This window comes from Lepisosteus platostomus, chromosome 5 (genome assembly GCF_059453375.1).
Source record: "Lepisosteus platostomus isolate fLepPlt1 chromosome 5, fLepPlt1.hap1, whole genome shotgun sequence".
NCBI classification, from domain to species: domain Eukaryota; kingdom Metazoa; phylum Chordata; class Actinopteri; order Semionotiformes; family Lepisosteidae; genus Lepisosteus; species Lepisosteus platostomus.
Window position 1 is genome coordinate 16,550,511 of NC_142615.1, and position 19,043 is coordinate 16,569,553.

General features: G+C 41.6%; 2 non-coding genes across 2 annotated transcripts; both read right to left on the reverse strand.

The window, feature by feature from the left end:
* Positions 1 to 8,467: 8,467 nt before the first annotated feature.
* On the reverse strand, positions 8,468 to 8,540 carry trnak-uuu (transfer RNA lysine (anticodon UUU)). The gene has a single exon. It is a non-coding gene; the product is annotated as a tRNA-Lys (tRNA).
* A 1,317-nt stretch (positions 8,541 to 9,857) lies between these two features.
* On the reverse strand, positions 9,858 to 9,929 carry trnaa-cgc (transfer RNA alanine (anticodon CGC)). Its single transcript has one exon. It is a non-coding gene; the product is annotated as a tRNA-Ala (tRNA).
* Positions 9,930 to 19,043: the final 9,114 nt, after the last annotated feature.

A 19,043-nucleotide genomic window follows, 5' to 3' on the forward strand; every position in this document is an offset into this window, starting at 1 on the left:
AACAACATTACATTATATTGAACAGCACTTCGGTTAACATTTATATTCAAATTAAGGTAAATATACGAAAATATTAAAATAGAACTCCAGCGATCTGTTGTTTTTGCTTGTCAAGTTCTCGAACAATTTTGCATTGTTTTTTAAATTACTTTAGCTGAAGATGCAACGGGAGCATAAGTGAATTCTCCCGCCACTCACTGGAACATATAATTCCATGCGTGAATACTAACTGCTTGCAAGTTGCCGATGTCGGTAATTATTGGAAATTGCCGGTAATGTTGACTCTGGTACTCAATTGTTTACTACTGCAAATATCAAAATAGTTCAGGTTTTGCGGAACAATTAAATTTTTGCGGTGATGATGTTTACTATAGGAAGAAGTGCGTCCCTGGGTGGGATAAAAAAACCCACCTGGGGGTTAAAAGCCGAAAACGCTAACCGATGGCACACAGAAATGCTTGTACCTTGCTTTTTGTCATTTACATACTTTTGGTGAACAAAAAAATTCGCTCGCATTTCATCTTTCGCAAGCTGTATGATTAAAAAAAAACAAGTTGTTCTGCAAAGGAAATGAATAAACGCATTAAACCAAATCAAGACCCCTTTGAGTGTCCCAAATTACATGTTCTGTAAAACAAGACAGGAAAAAAAAGGTACCGCTGGAATTCGGATCCAGTATTTCCTCTTTATGAAACAGGTCTTTAACCAGCTTTACCACAGCACTGGCAGAATACTATTCTTATATAGGTGGGTACCCACCCTCAAACCTTTGTTCTCTCGCTATTTTACCTTTGCCTACTGCCATGTCTCTCTCACACCTGAAGAAGGCTCCACGGGCGAAACGTTGTGTTCTCGTTCTTCTTTTTTTCAGCATGGAATAAACCTATTACCTATTCTTATACAGCCTCTTGGACACACCGCTCTGAGACATCTGAGGTCGATGTGCGCTGAGCCTGGTCGCCGAGCAAAATCATGCTCAAGGGGGGTCGCTTTTATGACGAGGTGGCCGAGTGGTTAAGGCGATGGACTGCTAATCCATTAATCCACGCGTGGGTTCGAATCCCATCCTTGTCGGTTTATGTTTTCGACTTGTGATCCGTTTCTAAGTCGGACTTGCTTTCTTTAGCTACTGTAGTAGAGCAGTAATATTTCTAGCGTTGGCTGAACATGGCTTACAGCAGTAGCTGACAGATATAGTCTCTTAATATTTAGGTTAAATTTATGCTTTGTACTGCTTTCACCTGATATTAATAGTAGTCCTGATGAACGATGTAGGGACATGGCGCATCTTGAAAATGTTCTTGTTAATTTCAGTTTGGAAAAGATGCACTCACCAGAAGCAGAAACTGGTCGTATCTGCAAAATGCGCAATGCAATAGCAATGTCTTGCTATGAGTCCTTACCTGTTACAGGAGGCGCTGTAGGACTTTTTTAGTTTAGAAAAAGCTATCAATTCATCTTACATTTCTACTCCATCAATATTAGCAATGCTATCTTTACTAAGCTCTAAATATAGCTCTAAATAAATGCAAATTTTAAAATACATTTTAAAATAAATGCTATTCCATATGTTGTAACTTTGTGGTATTTAGAAATTTTATCTGAGGATGCAAGGGAAAGTATTATACAACTGTGAAAGAGGCTTGTATTTTAATACAATTTTTGATCAAAAGAAAACCAAAGTCCCTATGATATTACCTTCAATATCCCTTGATATCAACGTTCAGTTGAAAGATTTGAAGAAACTCTCAAACAAGCAACTGCAGTAGCAGAGAGTTTTGATTTAAACCGATGCTTGCAGCTCAATACTCCATTCATCCTTGAAAGAAGCAAAGACAGGGATGTTTTGAGTGTCTCCATGATCCTCTTCTCAATCCAAAAGAAAGGTTTTATATGATCCTGATCCCACTAGAAAAAGGGTCAATTTCAGCCTGCACTGATGTCCCTTCAAACGTTTTATAAGAACTCTGGACGTTTATACAGTGGAAGCCTGGTCCATTTCTTCTTCTGAACGAGACTATGGGAGTGAGTATTTTGATGTCGAACTGGGATTTAAATAGAGGAACACTACACTACATTGGGCTACACGTGTGACAAAGCGTTTACTTTCTGACTTCTCGATAGCTCAATTGCTAGATCTTAAGATTGTAGACAAAAACAGTGGGCATTTCTTATGTCCCTGGTTTGAATCCAGCTCGAAGGATGGTGTTTTCGTGTTCCTTAATCAAAAAGTGAAAATTGCGAATTTGTCTTTCACTTTGATGTTCACCCGAAAGCTCAGTATACAAAGAAGTAAAGGCTCCTGTTCTGGATAATCCTCACGTCTGATTGTTTTGCTTAGACCTTTAAAATGTACACTGTGGACTGTTTGCTCTTCCTAACACAATTAAAAAGCCGCCGACAAACTTAACGATCGGGAGTTTAGTTCAGTGATAGCGCGCACTTAAGACGCTCCGTTATCTATCGCCGGCATCTATTCTTTTTAAACGCGATATTTTTTATTCTTCGTGTGTGAATTTCAGGGAGACTCATAAACCCTTTGTCTGTTTTAAAGATACATTATTTTAAACCAGACATAATGAAAGACGTAGTAATTAGACACACGTACAAAACACATGAATCTAATTGAGAAAATTTTGACCGGGGCGATGTATTTCTAGTAGCGGCTCTGAACTCAATGTGGTGCTGTATAGGATTGCAATACAAAGCCAATGGCACATTGGATAACGTGTCTGATTACGGATCAGAAGACTTTAGATTTCTACTCCTTCCTGGTTCGTGAAGAAGCTTTTAAACCACACTACTCAACACTGACATCGAAGTGTGTGCGGTCCTACACAACCTTACTATCGACTGGATGAGTCTTCTGTTCAATCTCCGATTCTTTCCGCACATTCCTGCTATTTCACCACCGTTATTGTAGGATAACAGCCACAGACACGAGAAGATATACTATTCCGAACAAATGTCTTAAAAAATCACGTTGAAAAAGGTGACAATACGTTTTTGTTTCTTTAACGTAACCTAACTTTTGCCTGTAAAGTTCACATTATTTTCTGTAGCCGCAAATCCCCAATATTTCAGCTGTCTCCTGAGAAACAAGCGTGGAGTCAAATCATATTAAATAACACAACACATCTATTAATTTAACACCCAGATGTGACAGAACACATGTAAGACTTACACACAGCTTTTAATATGCTCTAGTGAATTTGCAGGTGTCCTGGGGAGGGAAGAGAACTGATATTAAGGAAATACATATTTAAAGGGGATGTAAGTCTTAAATGTGTTTTGTCACATCTGGGTGTTAACTGAATAATTTTTTAGCATTATTTATTGTGTTTTGACTCTATACTTGCGTTTCTCAGGAGACAGCAGAAATATTGATGTTTACATTTCAATTCACATTCCCGGTGATATTGACTGAGGTAATGCAGAAGCATGTTCTCTATAACAATAAACGGTGCGAGAAGACAGGAAGAAAGGCACCGCTATGATTTGAACCCAGGATCTCCTGTTTACTAGACAGGCGCTTTAACCAACTAAGCCACGGCGCCGGCAGAATCCTCCTCTTTTACTGCGACTTGGACACACCGCTCTGAGACACCTGCGTTCAGTAAGCGCTGAGTCGGCTGCCTGAGCACGTTGCCTCATTTACATTCAATAGGAGCCCCGACACCAAGAGAAACGTATAGAAATGGGTTTTATCCGGCACTTTTCATGTCCAATGCGCTTGACATCTCCCACGGGCGACAAAGTTCATTTACGACACCTTTCTTTCTTTCTTCTTTCAGCAGGAGTACAATAATGGCAAAAACATGTTTGGAGTTCGGCATTTCATTTAGTCTGCGGAAACATCGTATCGGAATGAACTGCCCGAGATAAAAGAGTAATTGCGGCTTCAGATCGTTTTTACAGAGCATTGCGTTGTTCTGCTCATGCTGACTACACGCTTTAGATATGTCATTTACTGCAAGCGTTGCTTTTCCAGGTTTTTCTGAAATTCCTCGCATTTGAGCCAGCACTAAAACATTTCATTCCCGTCGCTGAATACATCATGGAAACGGTATTTGCAACGGAATGCTGTCACACATGAAACCTTTTCGTTATTCGGTTCTGAAGTTTGAAAATGAAAATAAAACGGGGGTCACTTCATAGGCTTGAAAGAAGTCCAAGCAGCATAAAAACCCGCAAATTCTTACAAAGGCTGCACCTTTCTTCTGCTGCTTTTATAAATCAGCCTTAAACATTTGAATGCATACCTTACTGCTGCTAACCACATTCACGTGTTTACGAAGCTTTTTTCTGTCCGTTATGTTTTTGCTAAGCAGTTTCTCAGTTTTCCTCGTACTGTGATTGTCAGCGAGCACAACAAGACTGAAACAGTGTAAAGGCAGGTAAAAAAGTCAGGGTAAAACGCCTGATTGTCGGGAGTGTGATTTGAACCCGTGCCTCTATTTGGAGAGCGAAACACAAAGCTTATAAGACACGAATCTATAAATTTGCTGTTTTAAACCGCTCAACTATCCTGAAGAAATGGGTGCGGATTGTATCAGTCACATCCGATTTTCCGTAAATTTAGGACGATTGATACAACTGGACGAACAATTTGTGGCGTTTAGCATGACATGGAAAACGGCACCGGAGCGTTCGGGTCCGGACTACAAGACTCAGAAACAGTTTTTACCCCCGCACTATCAAACTATTAAACTCCCAGCCTCTCTCACTCTCTCCTCACCTCTCACCTATGACCTGAACCTCACAGTGCCTTCTTTCTTACCAAAAACCCAAACACACATTGAAAATCTACCTCTACCATACATGTCAAAAGCTCACTCCCCATCATTTCTATCCCTTTATTTCATTCTTTTGATGCATGTTTTTGCACATAACCTGTTACCTTTTTGTTGTTTTGCACACTGCCCGTTGTTGTTTTTTGCACATCGGCTGTTGTCTCTGTCTTTCTTTTGTTATACAATTGTATTGTTGTTGTGTTTTTTTCTTGTACTACTTATGTCCGAGAGCTAGCTAAATAGCATTTCGTTATACCATATACCTGCGTATGAGTATAATGACAATAAACTTGAACTTGAACTTGACATAGTCTTGCAGGCAGTATATTATTTTATCGTTTACTCGTTTAAAAAAACACGGTCTTCTTGTTCCTAAGTCAGATTTTTAGTGCTTTCGAACGTTACTTCCAACCTGGACTGACAGCTCACCAGATCTGTTTGTGATCAGACCATGGAGCCGGGGGCTGTACCAAGCGCACGTTCCTTCCCAACGCTGAGGCGATCATTCAGAAGATGGGTGTGAAGAGAGACAAGCTTTGTCGACTAAAAAATAAGGCAGGATATGCACGGATACTAATCACTGGCGATAGTTATGTTCTCTTACTATTGAGACTCCTTTATTGCAAGTTTTTTTGAAGACTTCGAAACAGGCACGGGTGGGGTTTGATAAAACGATCGTCGATTTACGAGACTGACGCCTTACCACTTGGCCACCGCACCTTCGAAAAAACGTGGGAATAATGTTGTTCAAATGATTTTTTTTCTGAATCTGGTTTACATCGCCTGGAGGTAGCAACAACAATAAAAGGGATACTTAACAAGGCGATACACTGTAGCAGTGTGACTCCAACAGATGCTCCTGAAGAGGCTGGAGGTTTAAGCCAGCTCCTTAGAGCGCTCGGCCGTGTTACTCTCAACAGCGGCTCTTCAGCTCTTGTTGTTTGACCTAGTGGTTTTATGAGGCGTGGAAATGACCGCAACTTCGTTTTCTGAGATGCTTTCTCTCACGTGGTGAAATCTCGACCTCTTTGGCATCTCTGGCTATAGTTCTTCTGTAGAGCAGGCTTTCACACCTCTGCTTTTAGTGCCCTTGAAGTCATTTTATTTTTACAGGAAGACGCATTCCCTAACGGTCTCTCCTGTTTTAGAAATGCTTCATAAGGCGTGTTTGATTCAACGGACAAACAGTATACTAATTGTACAATGCAGATTTATGTGGCATTCGTACTGGATTTGAGTGGGATTCTGAAATACTTCTTGCAAAGGTATTCAGACTTTCTTGAACCTATAATAAAAAAACAGACCTGAAACTCCCTAACTTCCAATCTCTGATGTTGCTGTCCTTAAACTCGGGCGTGATGGTCTGCAGACGTGTGCATAATGTCCTGTTTTCTTACAGTGTAGACATTTTGGTGTTCACGCTCCGCATTCATCTGCTTTGTGCATTGTTAGTCCGCACCTGTAACATGTAATGTCAGCCGTCCCCTGTTCTTCTATATCTCTAGCATGACTGCGTCCGGCTGCTCGGCTTTTGTTTGTAAAGTTTGAGCGAGCGCCCCGTTCAGTGTCACTTTGTCACTGTGGTCAGAAAGCATTCTTGATTCTGCTTGAGCTGCTTCATGAATTCTAGCGACTGTAAGAGCTCAGCCCTGTCAGCCCTTCCTCCTGCAGCAATTTATAGTCTCTTATGTGCACATTTTTCCACAAGTTGATATCTTAACATGTCAGTTTCCAATACTCCAAAGTCACAAGATTTAGCCAGTTCTCTTAGTGCAGTCACAAAAGCAACAACAGATTCGTCCTGAGACTAAGTTCTCTGCCTAAATGTATGCCGTTCCAAAACCACATTTCTCCGCGGTGTAAAGTAAGCGTCTAAGGCAGCTACAGTCTGTTCATATGTACCTTTTTCTCCAGGGAGGTTGGCGAAAATCCGCTGCACGGGAGCCCCGATACAGTGCAGTAGTGTAGCCCGTCTCACGGCATCCTGAGCTTCTGTAGATCCACTGGCTATTTAAAAAAATCTGTACGACTCCATCCATATCTTGTATTCCGTATACAAATACGGAGGTCCGAGGTTCAGTAGAAATGGTGGAAAAAGCTGAGCATAAGCAAAGCTTCTCGGCGCGGCTACCATATCTTCCATGGCGAAAGCTAAACGAAAAGTCCGAAAATTCAGAAGTTCGTTTCTACCAGCAAGAGAACTAAAATCAGCAGTGTTCCGCTCGCTTTGAGTCCGTCAAGCACTCATCTTTCGTCGCCTTCAATGTTGTGTATCTTAATAAAGAGACGTTTTTATATCATTTTAACTATTTTATTAACTACACAGATCACGCCCTTACACCATATATCCCTGCCTTCTACTCTCTCGTTCTGTTGTCTGGCGATGTCTACTCACTATTCTACATTTAGCATGACTTCTTGTTGCAGTTGAGCTCAAAGCTGGAGATGATCTCCATATTCTACCGCCGTAACTAGTCCGAAACGTAGTACACAGTACACACTTTTTAAGTGAACTCAGGTTGTTAAAAAATTAAACCAGCGCCCTGTCACAGAAACGTACCCCAGTCTCCCGCGCAACAAGCGGGGGTACTCAGCACTATACTAAAGAGGAGCGCTTGTCTGCAGCTGAGCGTCAGCTCTGTTTACTGTCAGCTGTCATTTCCTCATTTCCAAATACTTTTTCACCTGCTTTCAGCTTTTAAACTAAACGCTCAAGAAGTAATTAATGTCAGTTGGAAGTCTGTTTCTGTTGTCTCAGCTCTTGATAAAGAAAAGCCGTGCATGGGAGACTCCCTCTCTGAAGAAGTTTGCCGTCACCCTGCGAGGGAGAAGAGCCATCAATCACCGAGGCAACTACTGAGACAGTTAACATTAAACACGTGAAATGCGAGATGTTGTGATTTTTTTTCCCGCTTAAGGCTTCTATCGTTTCTACTCTAACGAGAAAGACCTCTTTATTAGAAGTGAGATTTTAACAAACGTCTCCAGGGTTAACTGCGACCTGAACGCAACGCCTTAGACCACCAGCCATCTGGCCTGTGGTACTTAGAGCAGTGCTCAATAAAAATGATCATAAACCGAAAGCGCTTCTTATGCGGATCAGTATAATCCGATACCACTGGTTCTGCAGAAGAAATAAGAAAAGCCGAACTCAAAGCAGTGTGTTGCAATTACGGGTACTCTGCAGCTGCTTTAAGATCTACTCACACCGTGTTGCCATTAAGGCTACCTAGTTAAAAAAAAAACTTATCGTCATCTTTTTGAACGTGATTATTAGACACCCGTTAAATCTCCACCGAGGTTTCTTGAGAGATCGTTCAGCGAACGAGTATTAAAAAACTACGTCGCTTCCAATCTCTGCTCTCACTGTAAACTCGGACGTGATGTTCTGCAGATGTGCAGTGTGCCTTTCCTCTTGTCGTATTCAAGAGTACTCACTGTGTGAGCTCCTCACTGCGTGTTCTGTACTCTACTGTGATTTAATTTAGATGATTACGTGGAGTAGAGTGACAAGATCTACTTGAACATTTTCGGTTTGTGAAATGAAACACTAAATACACTACTGTAAATACAAGTAATGGACATTTAAAATAACCACAGTACAGCTAGAAGAGTGAAAGATAAAAGACTATTTCGAATGACATTCACAATAGACACAATAAGAACAGCACAACCGCCCGAACAGGGACTTGAACCCTGGGCCCTCAGATTAAAAGTCTGATGCTCTACCGACTGAGCTATCCGGGCTCTGAAAGAAAGTCAACACTGTCGGGATCCTCGCAAGTCACGTGTCTCTTGTTCCGAAGAGCAGTCATACCTGACCCGTCTGGAATGACCACTGACAGACTTTATCCAGAAGCGACGGCACCACTCCCAGTAGAATGAGTGAGAAATACAGCATGACATGGGTAGTTAAGGGGCTCCCACAATCCATCTTTCCTCACATTACTGATTTTTTTCAATAGCATTTTGACCTTTTTTCACATTCAGATTTTTTTCTCATTTAATAAAATCTTTTAATCAACAACATTAAAAAGAAAATAAATGGAACGTTTTTTGGAACAATAATTAAAAAAAAAATTTCAATGCCGTGGTTGTATACGTGTGCACACCCTTTATAAAGGGAGTTGCAACAGTGCTGAAATTTAAAGAGCATTTCTGTAGAGAAAACAGCCTTGATGTTCAGCTTAGGGAGCTTGTCTTTTCGAAATTCTATTTCTTAACACCTTGCACAGCCTCCCGACAGACTAACAAATATTTTTTGGAGAAATTGGCTCACACACCGGAAGACACTAACGTTTATTTACGTTAGAGTAAGTGAATAACAGTTTAACCGAAAAAGTTTGTAATTGTGATTTTGTTAAAATTCAATAAATCGTCTATCAACAGTTAGAATTTATTAAGAAATTGTTTTATTTCATAAACTATAAGACAATTCAGAGAGTTTATAGGTCATATCCGTCGCTTATGTTCTTTTAACTCTAGCGTTCAGGATCCAAACCCAGGTGCGGACGGTTGTGTTTCTTGAATCTCTTGTGATCATCAAAAGTCGATGTGTAGTCCTTCAGTACTTTCTCCAGTTGTGCCATGGATATTTTATACGTTCAATACTTGTCATGCTCTTTTGCATTTTCCTTAACAAACGGAAAAAGTTCAAAGTGTGTTTATGGCTGTGCTTCACATCTACACGACAGCACTTGTAACAGTACAGGACACGCAGTGAGGAGTTCCTGAAGCTTTCAGTTTAATGCGGAGTTCAGAAGGAGTTTTCGCACGCTGAATGATCTCTCAGGAAATCCCGGGTGAGATTCAACAGGTGTTTTCTGCAACAGCCATGACAAGTGTGAAGCAATCTCAGGATTTCCTGAATTTGAACTAAATTATTAGTTCAAATAATTTAGGATTTAACAGAACTAAAAGAGGTACATTTAAAACAGCAGCGCAACTCTGCAGCACGTCGAGTGTGCCTGCATTTATTTGTGTAAACCTGGCTCTCTCTGAACACAAGCAAAGAGTTCTCACTCACCAGAAGATTGCGATGTGAGTACTGTAACATAAAGCACCTGGAGATGCCAGGGATTGAACCCGGGACCTCATACATGCGAAGCATGCACTCTACCACTGAGCTACATCCCCGATGAAAAAGTTTACGGAACAGACTAAGAGATGTGCTAATGCTCACTGATCACACCACTCATGAAGAATGCCTGCAGTTTCCCACTTTCGCGTTTCTTCTACTACAGAGTAAATTCATAGGAATGAAAAAATAAGGAAGGAAAAATAATGGCATCGAAGCTTCAAGAGACTGTGCACAAATTAATCTGTTATTTTTACATCCAGTTACATGGGCGACGGTGGTTGATTCCCAGACGGGGGAGTGCTTTTTTTCTACCTCCTTACTCGACTGTCTTTCAATTCTATTTTATTTGTAAGCTTTTTGCATCTTTTAAGTGCTCTTGATTAAACTATGCATAGAAAAACAGCAGTGCTGATGATTTAATGTAAAAGGGTGAAACGACGCCCCAACTACAGGAATGGTAACAGGAAGGATCGTGTTCTTATTTAATATGTCCTTTTGAGGTGTCTTGTCAATGCACACAGGCGGTAGAGCTGAATAATTTACTTTTAGTGGTGTTTTTAAACAAAGATGGAACACGTTCTTTCTATACCAGGAAGAAAGGAGCAGACTTTACCTTTTTAGAGGCAAAAATGACACCTTATCAAAGCTAATATTAATTAAAATGACATCACAACAAAAGAGTGGAGCCTTGAGTGAATAAAGCCTTGAGTGGAGCCTTGAGCTTTCATTGGACGTCTGTGTCTCCATAACTTTGTAGGTGAGAGAGAGGAGTGTGATAATTTGCAGGTGCTTCTCGGAAGTGCGTTGGTGGTACAGGCGCCTTCCAAATAATTGAGTCAGGTTTGAATCCCAGCCAGTGCAAACCCAAATCTTTTCAAGATAATCTGTGGTCCGCTAACACATCTTTTGAAACACTACAACAGGTAACACCCGTGTGAAACATCATGAGCATCTGTTAAACCTCTCTACCTGCCCGTTCCTCACAGAGACATGACGAGGGTCTACGGGGACATTTTGAGCCGTAGAAACATTTTATCATTCCGTACTTTCCTGTGCAGTCAGGCCAGTTCCACTTTAACTGCGCCCGACAATGGAGGTCGTTTTGAAAACAACGAGAGTAAAGGCACACTGCACGTCTGCAGAACATCACGTCCGAGTTTAAGGACAGCAACATCAGAGATTGGAAGCTAGGGAGTTTCAGGTCTGTGTTTTTATTATAGGTTCAAGAAAATCTGAATACCTTTTCAAGAAGTATTTCAGAATCCCAGTCAAAGAGAGTACGAATGCCGCATAGATCTGCATTGTACAATTAGTATACTGTTTGTCCATTGAATCAAACACGCCTTATGAAACATTTCTAAAACAGGAGAGATCGTTAGGGAATGCGTCTTCCTGTAAAAATAAAATGACTTCAAGGGCACTATAAGCAGAGGTGTGAAAGCCTGCTCTACAGAAGAACAAAAGCCAGAGATGCCAAAGAGGTCGAGATTTCACCACGTGAGAGAAAGCATCTCAGAAAACGAAGTTGCGGTCGTTTCCACACGTTATAAAACCACTAGGTCAAAAGAGAGCTGAAGAGCCGCTGTTGAAAGTAACACACTTAGGAGCTGGCTTAAACCTTGAGCCTCTTCAGGAGCATCTGTTGGAGTCACACTGCTACAGCGTATCTCCTTGTTAAGTATCTCTTTTATTGTTGTTGCTGCCTCCAGGCGATGTAAACCAGATTCAGAAAAAAAATAATTTGAACAACATTATTCCTACATTTGCTTGAAGGTGCCATGGCCAAGTGGTAAGGTGTCGGTCTCGTAAACCAAAGGCTGTGGTTTCAAACCCCACCTGTCCCTGTTTCAAAGTCTTCAAAAAAACTAGCAGTGTGGGAGTCTCAATAGTAAGAGAACATAACTGTTGCCAGTGATTAGTGCATATCCTGCCTTGACTTTTAGTCAACAAAGCTTGTCTCTCTTCACACCCATCTTCCGAATGATCGCCTCAGCATTGGGAAGGAACGTGCGCTTGGTACAGCCCCCCACTCCATGGTCTGATCACAAACAGATCCGGTGAGCTGTCGGTCCAGGTTGGAAGTAACTAAAGCACTAAGAATCTGACTTAGGAACGAGAAGACCGTGTTTTTTTAAACAAGTAAATAAAATAATATAAAATAATATACTGCCTGCAAGACTAAGTCAAGTTCAAGTTCAAGTTTATTGTCATTATACTCATACGCAGGTATATGGTATAACGAAATGCTATTTAGCTAGCTCTCGGACATAAGTAGTACAAGAAAAAAACACAACAACAATACAATTGTATAACAAAAGAAAGACAGAGACAACAGCTGATGTGCAAAAAACAACAACAGGCAGTGTGCAAAACAACAAAAAGGTAACAGGTTATGTGCAAAAACATGCATCAAAAGAATGAAATAAAGGGATAGAAATGATGGGGAGTGAGCTTTTGACATGTATGGGAGAGGTAGATTTTCAATGTGGGTTTGGGTTTTTGGTAAGAAAGAAGGCACTGTGAGGTTCAGATCATAGGTGAGAGGTGAGGAGAGAGTGAGAGAGGCTGGGAGTTTAATAGTTTGATAGTGCGGGGATAAAAACTGTTTCTGAGTCTGGTAGTCCGGACCCGAATGCTCCGGTACCGTTTTCCATGTCATGCTAAACGCCACAAATTGTTCGTCCAGTCGTATCTATCGTCCTAAAGTTACGGAAAATTGGATGCGACTGGTGCAATCAGCATCCAGCTTTTCAGGATAGTCGAGCGGTTTAAAACAGCAAATTCACAGCTTCGTGTCTTTTAAGCTTTGTGTTTCACTCTCCAAATAGAGGCACGGGTTCAAATCCCACTCCCGACAGTCAGGCGTTTTACCCTGTCTTTTTTACCTGCCTTTACACTGTTTCAGTCTTGTTGTGCTCACTGACAATCACAGTACGAGGGAAACGGAGAAACTGCTTAGCAAAAACATAACGGACAGAAAAAAGCTTCGTAAACACGTGAATGTGATTAGCAGCAGTAAGGTATGCATTCAAATGTTTAAGGCTTATTTATAACAGCAGCAGAAGAAAGGTGCATCACAATGCAATTTGTGAGAATTCGCGGGTTTTTATGCTGCTTGGACTTCTTTCAAGCCTATGAAGTGACCCCCATTTTATTTTCATTTTCAAACTTCAGAACCGAATAACAAAGAGGTTTCATGTGTGACAGCATTCCGTTGCAAATACCGTTTCCACGATGTATTCAGCGACGGGAATGAAATATTTTAGTGCTGGCTCAAATGCGAGGAATTTCAGAAAAACCTTCAAAAGCAACGCTTGCAGTAAATGACAAATCTAAAGCGTGTAGTCAGCATGAACAGAACAACGCAATGCTCTGTAAAAACGATCTGAAGCCGCAATTACTCTTTTATCTCGGGCAGTTCATTCCGATACGATGTTTCCGCAGAATAAATGAAATGCCGAACTTGCCAAGCAAGTTTAATACTTGCTTGTGAGCCCTAGATAATTTGGCTGCTGCAATTTCAGCAAGCGGAGTTCTGCTCAGCTGCCTGTAGTACACATTGCTGATTCCTTTTGTGAGGGCACGGGCAATCTTTCAACGATAAGGCTGACGTGCCTGTCGAAATTGTGTTTCCCTTTCACTGTGTTGTATTTGCCCTACTAGTACAACATCAATTGTGATGTCATCATTGCCCATTGGTTTGTCTTGTTGTCATTGTGTATTTTACATTACAGGAACTGAAAGTACTGAACTGAAGGTACTGAAGGTAGGAACTGAAAGTACAGACTGCTTTATAAGAAAGTTTTTTTTTCTGCTGTTCTCTTTCCTGATGTATTGGTATTTGAAGGCTATTGGGCAGCAAGGATTTATCTTCCTGAACTCTCTATATAAGATATGGGTCCATGATCATCTTAGTTTAGATGTACCTTTTAAAGGTGGTATTATTCTCCATTGTTCAGCCTTCAGACATACTTGGAAAGTTTTAGGCACAGACATAATCTTTCTTAATCCCCTTTTATCCTGAGGTGACGTCCCAGACGAGCTTGCCCCTGGGAATATTCACTGTGCTCTTCAGGCTTTTTTTCTGATTCTACACAGATTTTTTCTCCTTCAAACATGTCACCACTGTCTGTGCTGCCGTGTGCAGCCCATGCATCTTCTGTATCTCCTGATGAACTTCTGAGCTCTGTGTTGCCTTCCAAACTATGTCTCTCACTTTGACTTGAAATATGGACTATAGATTTTATACTGTCATCTGGTTTTGAATCCTTACCAATACTCACCTCCTTCTGTGCCCTAAGCACTTGGATTCTTAATTTTTTTCTATCTTCATGCCAAATCACTGATAACCATTTCTTGTTGCTGGAGCAATCCTCTCCAAGGACTCTGTTTGACAGTGTTGACCACATATTGTCATGCCACCTAATTTTTTTTTCTAGCTTAAAAAACTTCAGAAATTCTTTGATCTCATTCCCTACTCCACCATCCACAGGTCTGGCCTCCTACTTCTCTGTCCTCCTTTAACATGTGGCATTGCCAACAATCTGAAAAATAGGGAACACATCTGAATGAAGTGGAAACATAATTGAAATTCAACTCCCAATGGATGTTAATAGTGTAGGAGTGCAACAGATGTACAAATCCATTCAATGTTTTTATTTCTGTGTTTAATTTTTGAGGGACCCTATATTTTGATATAGCATCAATCACAAAACAGCATTCTGTCAATGTCACGACCACCAGCCAACTGGTGGAGATCAACATGTGTTAATCCACCAGCACATGCTCTACTGTGCGGCAAGCAGCACTGTTTTAACCATTCAAACCCGCTTCCCGCTACTCGGTATTGAGTCTTCTCTTTGAGAGCTCTACCTCGCGTTTACTCTGAATCTCACTTACTGGTTATGGACTCTCTTTTGCCTCTCAACCTTGGACCTCGCCTGACGTTCTGGATTGTTCGCCTGTCTCAATAACTACTTACATCTGCACAGGATCTGCATACCTTTTCACTGAGGATTTCTGACAGTCACAGCCACATAAAAAACTAGAAAAGAAGTATGTGTTTCTTAAAAAAAAAATACCCCCCAAATTGTTTTTGTTTTTTTTAAAGTCAACATATCTGGGTTGTGTTTGCAAGATTTTTAAAAATTGCAAAGTTTGTGTGGGTATGATTGTAAAAAATCAAATCATAACTGAAGAAGGCTCCATGGTCAAAACATTGTGTTTTCTTCTTCTGTTTTCAGCATGGAATAAACCTATTACTTGTTCCTTGAAGATTACCATGTGCCAATAAGATATGATCACTGTATTGACCATATACAATTTCTTGCATTAGGAATTCCTATTTTGCATACCCCAGCTTGCTCTCCTTGAGACACACATACAGGGAGAGAAGCTGGGGGTCAGAGCACAGGGTCAGCCATTTATATGGCACCCCTGGAGCAGTTGGGGTTAAGGGCCTTGTTCAGGAGCCCAATGGAGTAGGTGTCACGCCCTCTGCAGCCAGAGGGCGCTCCTTCTCTGTCCCGTCCCTAGTTTCCGGTCTGCTGTCCTTCCGGTCTTTCTCTTTCCCTTGGGCTATATATTTCCGGGTTTTGCACTCTGTCCTCACTCAGCATTGATGTTCGGATGTCCTGAGACCCGCCTAGCACCAGGGCGCCCCACGTCCGCTCCCTGAGGGCATAGGTTTCTATACGGCATTCCTGAACTCTTTGCACTAATGAGCCCGGGCCTTTTTCCCGTCTTGCCGCTACGCATCTGGGTCTTTTTCCGCTCTCCTGCTCCCCACGGTGAGTCCCTTTGGACGTCCGTGACAGTAGGATTCCTCTGCCGACCGTGGGATGTAAATCAGCAACCTTCCAGCCACAGGTGCAGATCCTTAGCCACAGAGCCACCGCTCTGCCAAATGTGCCAATTCTTTAAAGGAAGTCCAAAAAAATGCTAATTTATTTTTAAAAATAGTTGCTGTAAATAACATCAGTGGCTATTGAAGAGTACATACAAGCACAGAGACAAGTTAATAAACTTGGAATGACTACTTACAGCTCTGGAAAGACTGAAGATATTGTTTCCGGTTGTTAAGGAACAAGTAATAGGTTTATTCCAGGCTGAAAAAAAAAGAAGAGAGAAAACAATGTTTCGGCTGTGGAGCCTTCTTCAGGTGTGAGAGAGAGAAGGCAGTAGGCAAAGGTAATGTAGTTGGAGAAGAAAGGCTGGGAGGGAGGAGGAGTGAGAGATGGGAGCAGGGGACAGAAAGAGAGGGCAATCAAGAGGTGTGAAGTCAGAATAGGTGTTGAGATGTGTGAAATACAACTTCCAATGAATGGAGAAAATTTAGTAGAATAGCAGTCTGTTGTTTAGAGAAGGGGGAAGGTGTGATCCTAGCTGCAGGATAAGTTTGGTTTCGGTAGTCTTTCTAATGTATGAGTTCAGAAAACCATCTTTGAGAACACAGATGGAGAGATTAGAGTGGTCATGGCCATCAGAGGTGAAATGAGAAACAGTGGTTTTTGGAGAGATCTTCAATCTTCACAGCCCTGACATGTTCTCTGAAGCGGTCTCCAAGTCTCCTTCCTGTTTCTCCAATATAGAGAGAAACTGGGCATTTACGCAAGAGATACAGTAAATAAGGTTGCTGGAGGTACAATATGCCATCTGGGTGATCCAGAATTGTCCTGAGGGGCCTTGAATGAGTGTGGTGTTGGATGTGTACTTGCAGGCGATACAGCGAGCTCTGTTGCAGGGGAAAGTACATGGTGTGGATGGTTGCTGAGAGTGGTCAAGGGAGCTGTGAACACGAAGGTTGCGCAGATTAGGTGATTGGCGATATGAGATGATGGGGCGGTCAGAAAAGAGGGCCCCAATGGAGGGATCATCCTGTAGGATGGAAAAGTTGTCATTAACAGTCCTGGGGATAGGAAGTGTGTTAGGGAAGCACCAAAGGAATGCGGTTGTTATGGTGGGAGTTCCTGATTGGGTTGATGGTCCGAGGGGTGTTTTTGGCTCGGGCAAGGGCCCTGTCAATAACACTGCTGGGGTATCCTCTGTTGATGAAAAAGGAGTAGATTTTGAGGGTTTGATTCTGGAAGTCGATGTCGTTGCTGCATATTTGTTGTAGCCGAAGGAACTGTGAAAAAGGGAGAGAATTTTTAGTATGTTTGGGGTGAAAACAAGAGATAGCTGTGTGAATCCGTGGGTTTGTAATAAACAGAAGTGGAGAGTCTGGGGTAGTTGATGGAGAAGTTGATGTCCAGAAACGGAAGAGTAGTGGAAGATATGTTAACCATATATTTGAGGGACAGGTGGAAGTTGGTGAAATGGTGCAGGAAGCACTTAAGCTGATCGTTGGAGCATGTGGCGGCACTGACGCAGTCATCAATATATCGCTTGTAGAGGTCAGGGACATAGCCAGTGTAGGAAGCGAAGAAGCATTCTTCTACCCAGCCAACAAAGATATTGGCATAGCTGGGTCCCATTCTGGTGCCCATGGCAACTCCACTCACCTGTTGGTAAAAAAGATTATTGAAGGAGAATGCGTTCAGTCTGAGAACCAGTGTTTCTGGTTGTTGTCCTTTAATTGATCTGGCACCAAAACATTAATCCTAAACAGTCAAACAAGTCCATGTGATGAAAACCCTTATGCTCTTTAATGTTTTTTTACGCACTAATTTCCCCCCCTCCCACTCATCAGCTTTTGGATGAGAGATTCTGACCACTATATAAGATCAGAAGCAGTAGAAGAAACAGGCTTCTTTTCTGCTTATTTAACACACTCCTAATGCAAACAACACATTACGAGTACAACGGAAAGGTTGCACCAAATGGGATCAAGCAATTTAAAACATATGTTCAGGGTACAGGAAAGTTGTTATATAGATGAATGGTATTCATGAAACAAATAATGTTGCAAAAAACTTTGCCAAATGTCACAACCCATTTAACATTCATCAGACAGGTTAATCAGTTGGATATCTCTTAGGTTCTAAATGCACTTAACGGCTGTATAATGCAAGCAAAAGAGTAAAAAGAACAGTAGTGAACTACAGTTCTTACAATAATAAACAGCCATTTGATCTTGTGAATGATCTATCATACACCCTTGAAATGATGTTAAAGATTTGGAAGTTTGCACAGCTTGTAGTCTTTCTAACTCCATGAGACACACAGACATGGAGAGAAGCTGGGGGTCAGAGCGCAGGGTCGGCCACTGTGCTCTTGTGTCAAACAGGTCATACAAAGACCGCCATTCCTTATATCTTTCCCTGAATCTGTGCGTCACTTCCTCACCTTCCAGAAGCAAAATATCGAGCTTCCACACATCCTTCCCCACAGTAACAGCTGTTGGAATAGAAATTGTACATGACAGCAGACAATGGTCAGAGAAAAAAAAACAGGGGTTAGGCCTGCGGTCGTGCAAGTAAAATCACGTATCAAACAAAATGCGTGAGGCTTGGGTCCCATTAGACTAGTCCCATGTGAAACCTGCCCTCCCCTGACTATGAAGTTTGAAGCCATCTTTCAGTTTAAAATCTTTACATAATGTTTGCAATAATATTGATGATTTATCAAATTGGACCCGTCTCTTGCCCCTCATTCTGCCTTCTCTTTCTAAAAGAGAATTAAAATCCCCAGCTAAAACCACTGGTTCCCATCCCAATAAATATACTCAGTTCCTGAATTAGGACATATCTGTCATGTGAGCAACTCAGACAATATATATTTAAGAGTTTAAATTAGACATTCATGAAACCCAGATACACCACCAGTGCTCTCCCTGGTTTCACTACAAGGTGCTGACGTACCTCTACCATCTTATTTTTAATTAGAACAGCTATACCATCAGATTTATTTTCTTTGGACCCACTCCAGATTGATGGGCCCAATGTCCCCAGTTCTTCCATATCCTTATGGCAGTTTTTAAAGGGTAACCCACACTCCTGTAACAACACAATATCAGCATTTACCTTCCTCACAAATGATAGTATATTCCTTGCCCTTAACTTGGAGCGAATGCTTCTCACATTTAGTGACACAATATTAAGAGCCATACTTAAGTAGGACCAGGGGAGACTTAAAGCTCTGGCTACAATCATTCAGTAGGTGACACCTACTATACAGGCCTCCCCCCCCTTTTGCTGTAATTGTCTCCTCCTCCACCACCCCCACAATCC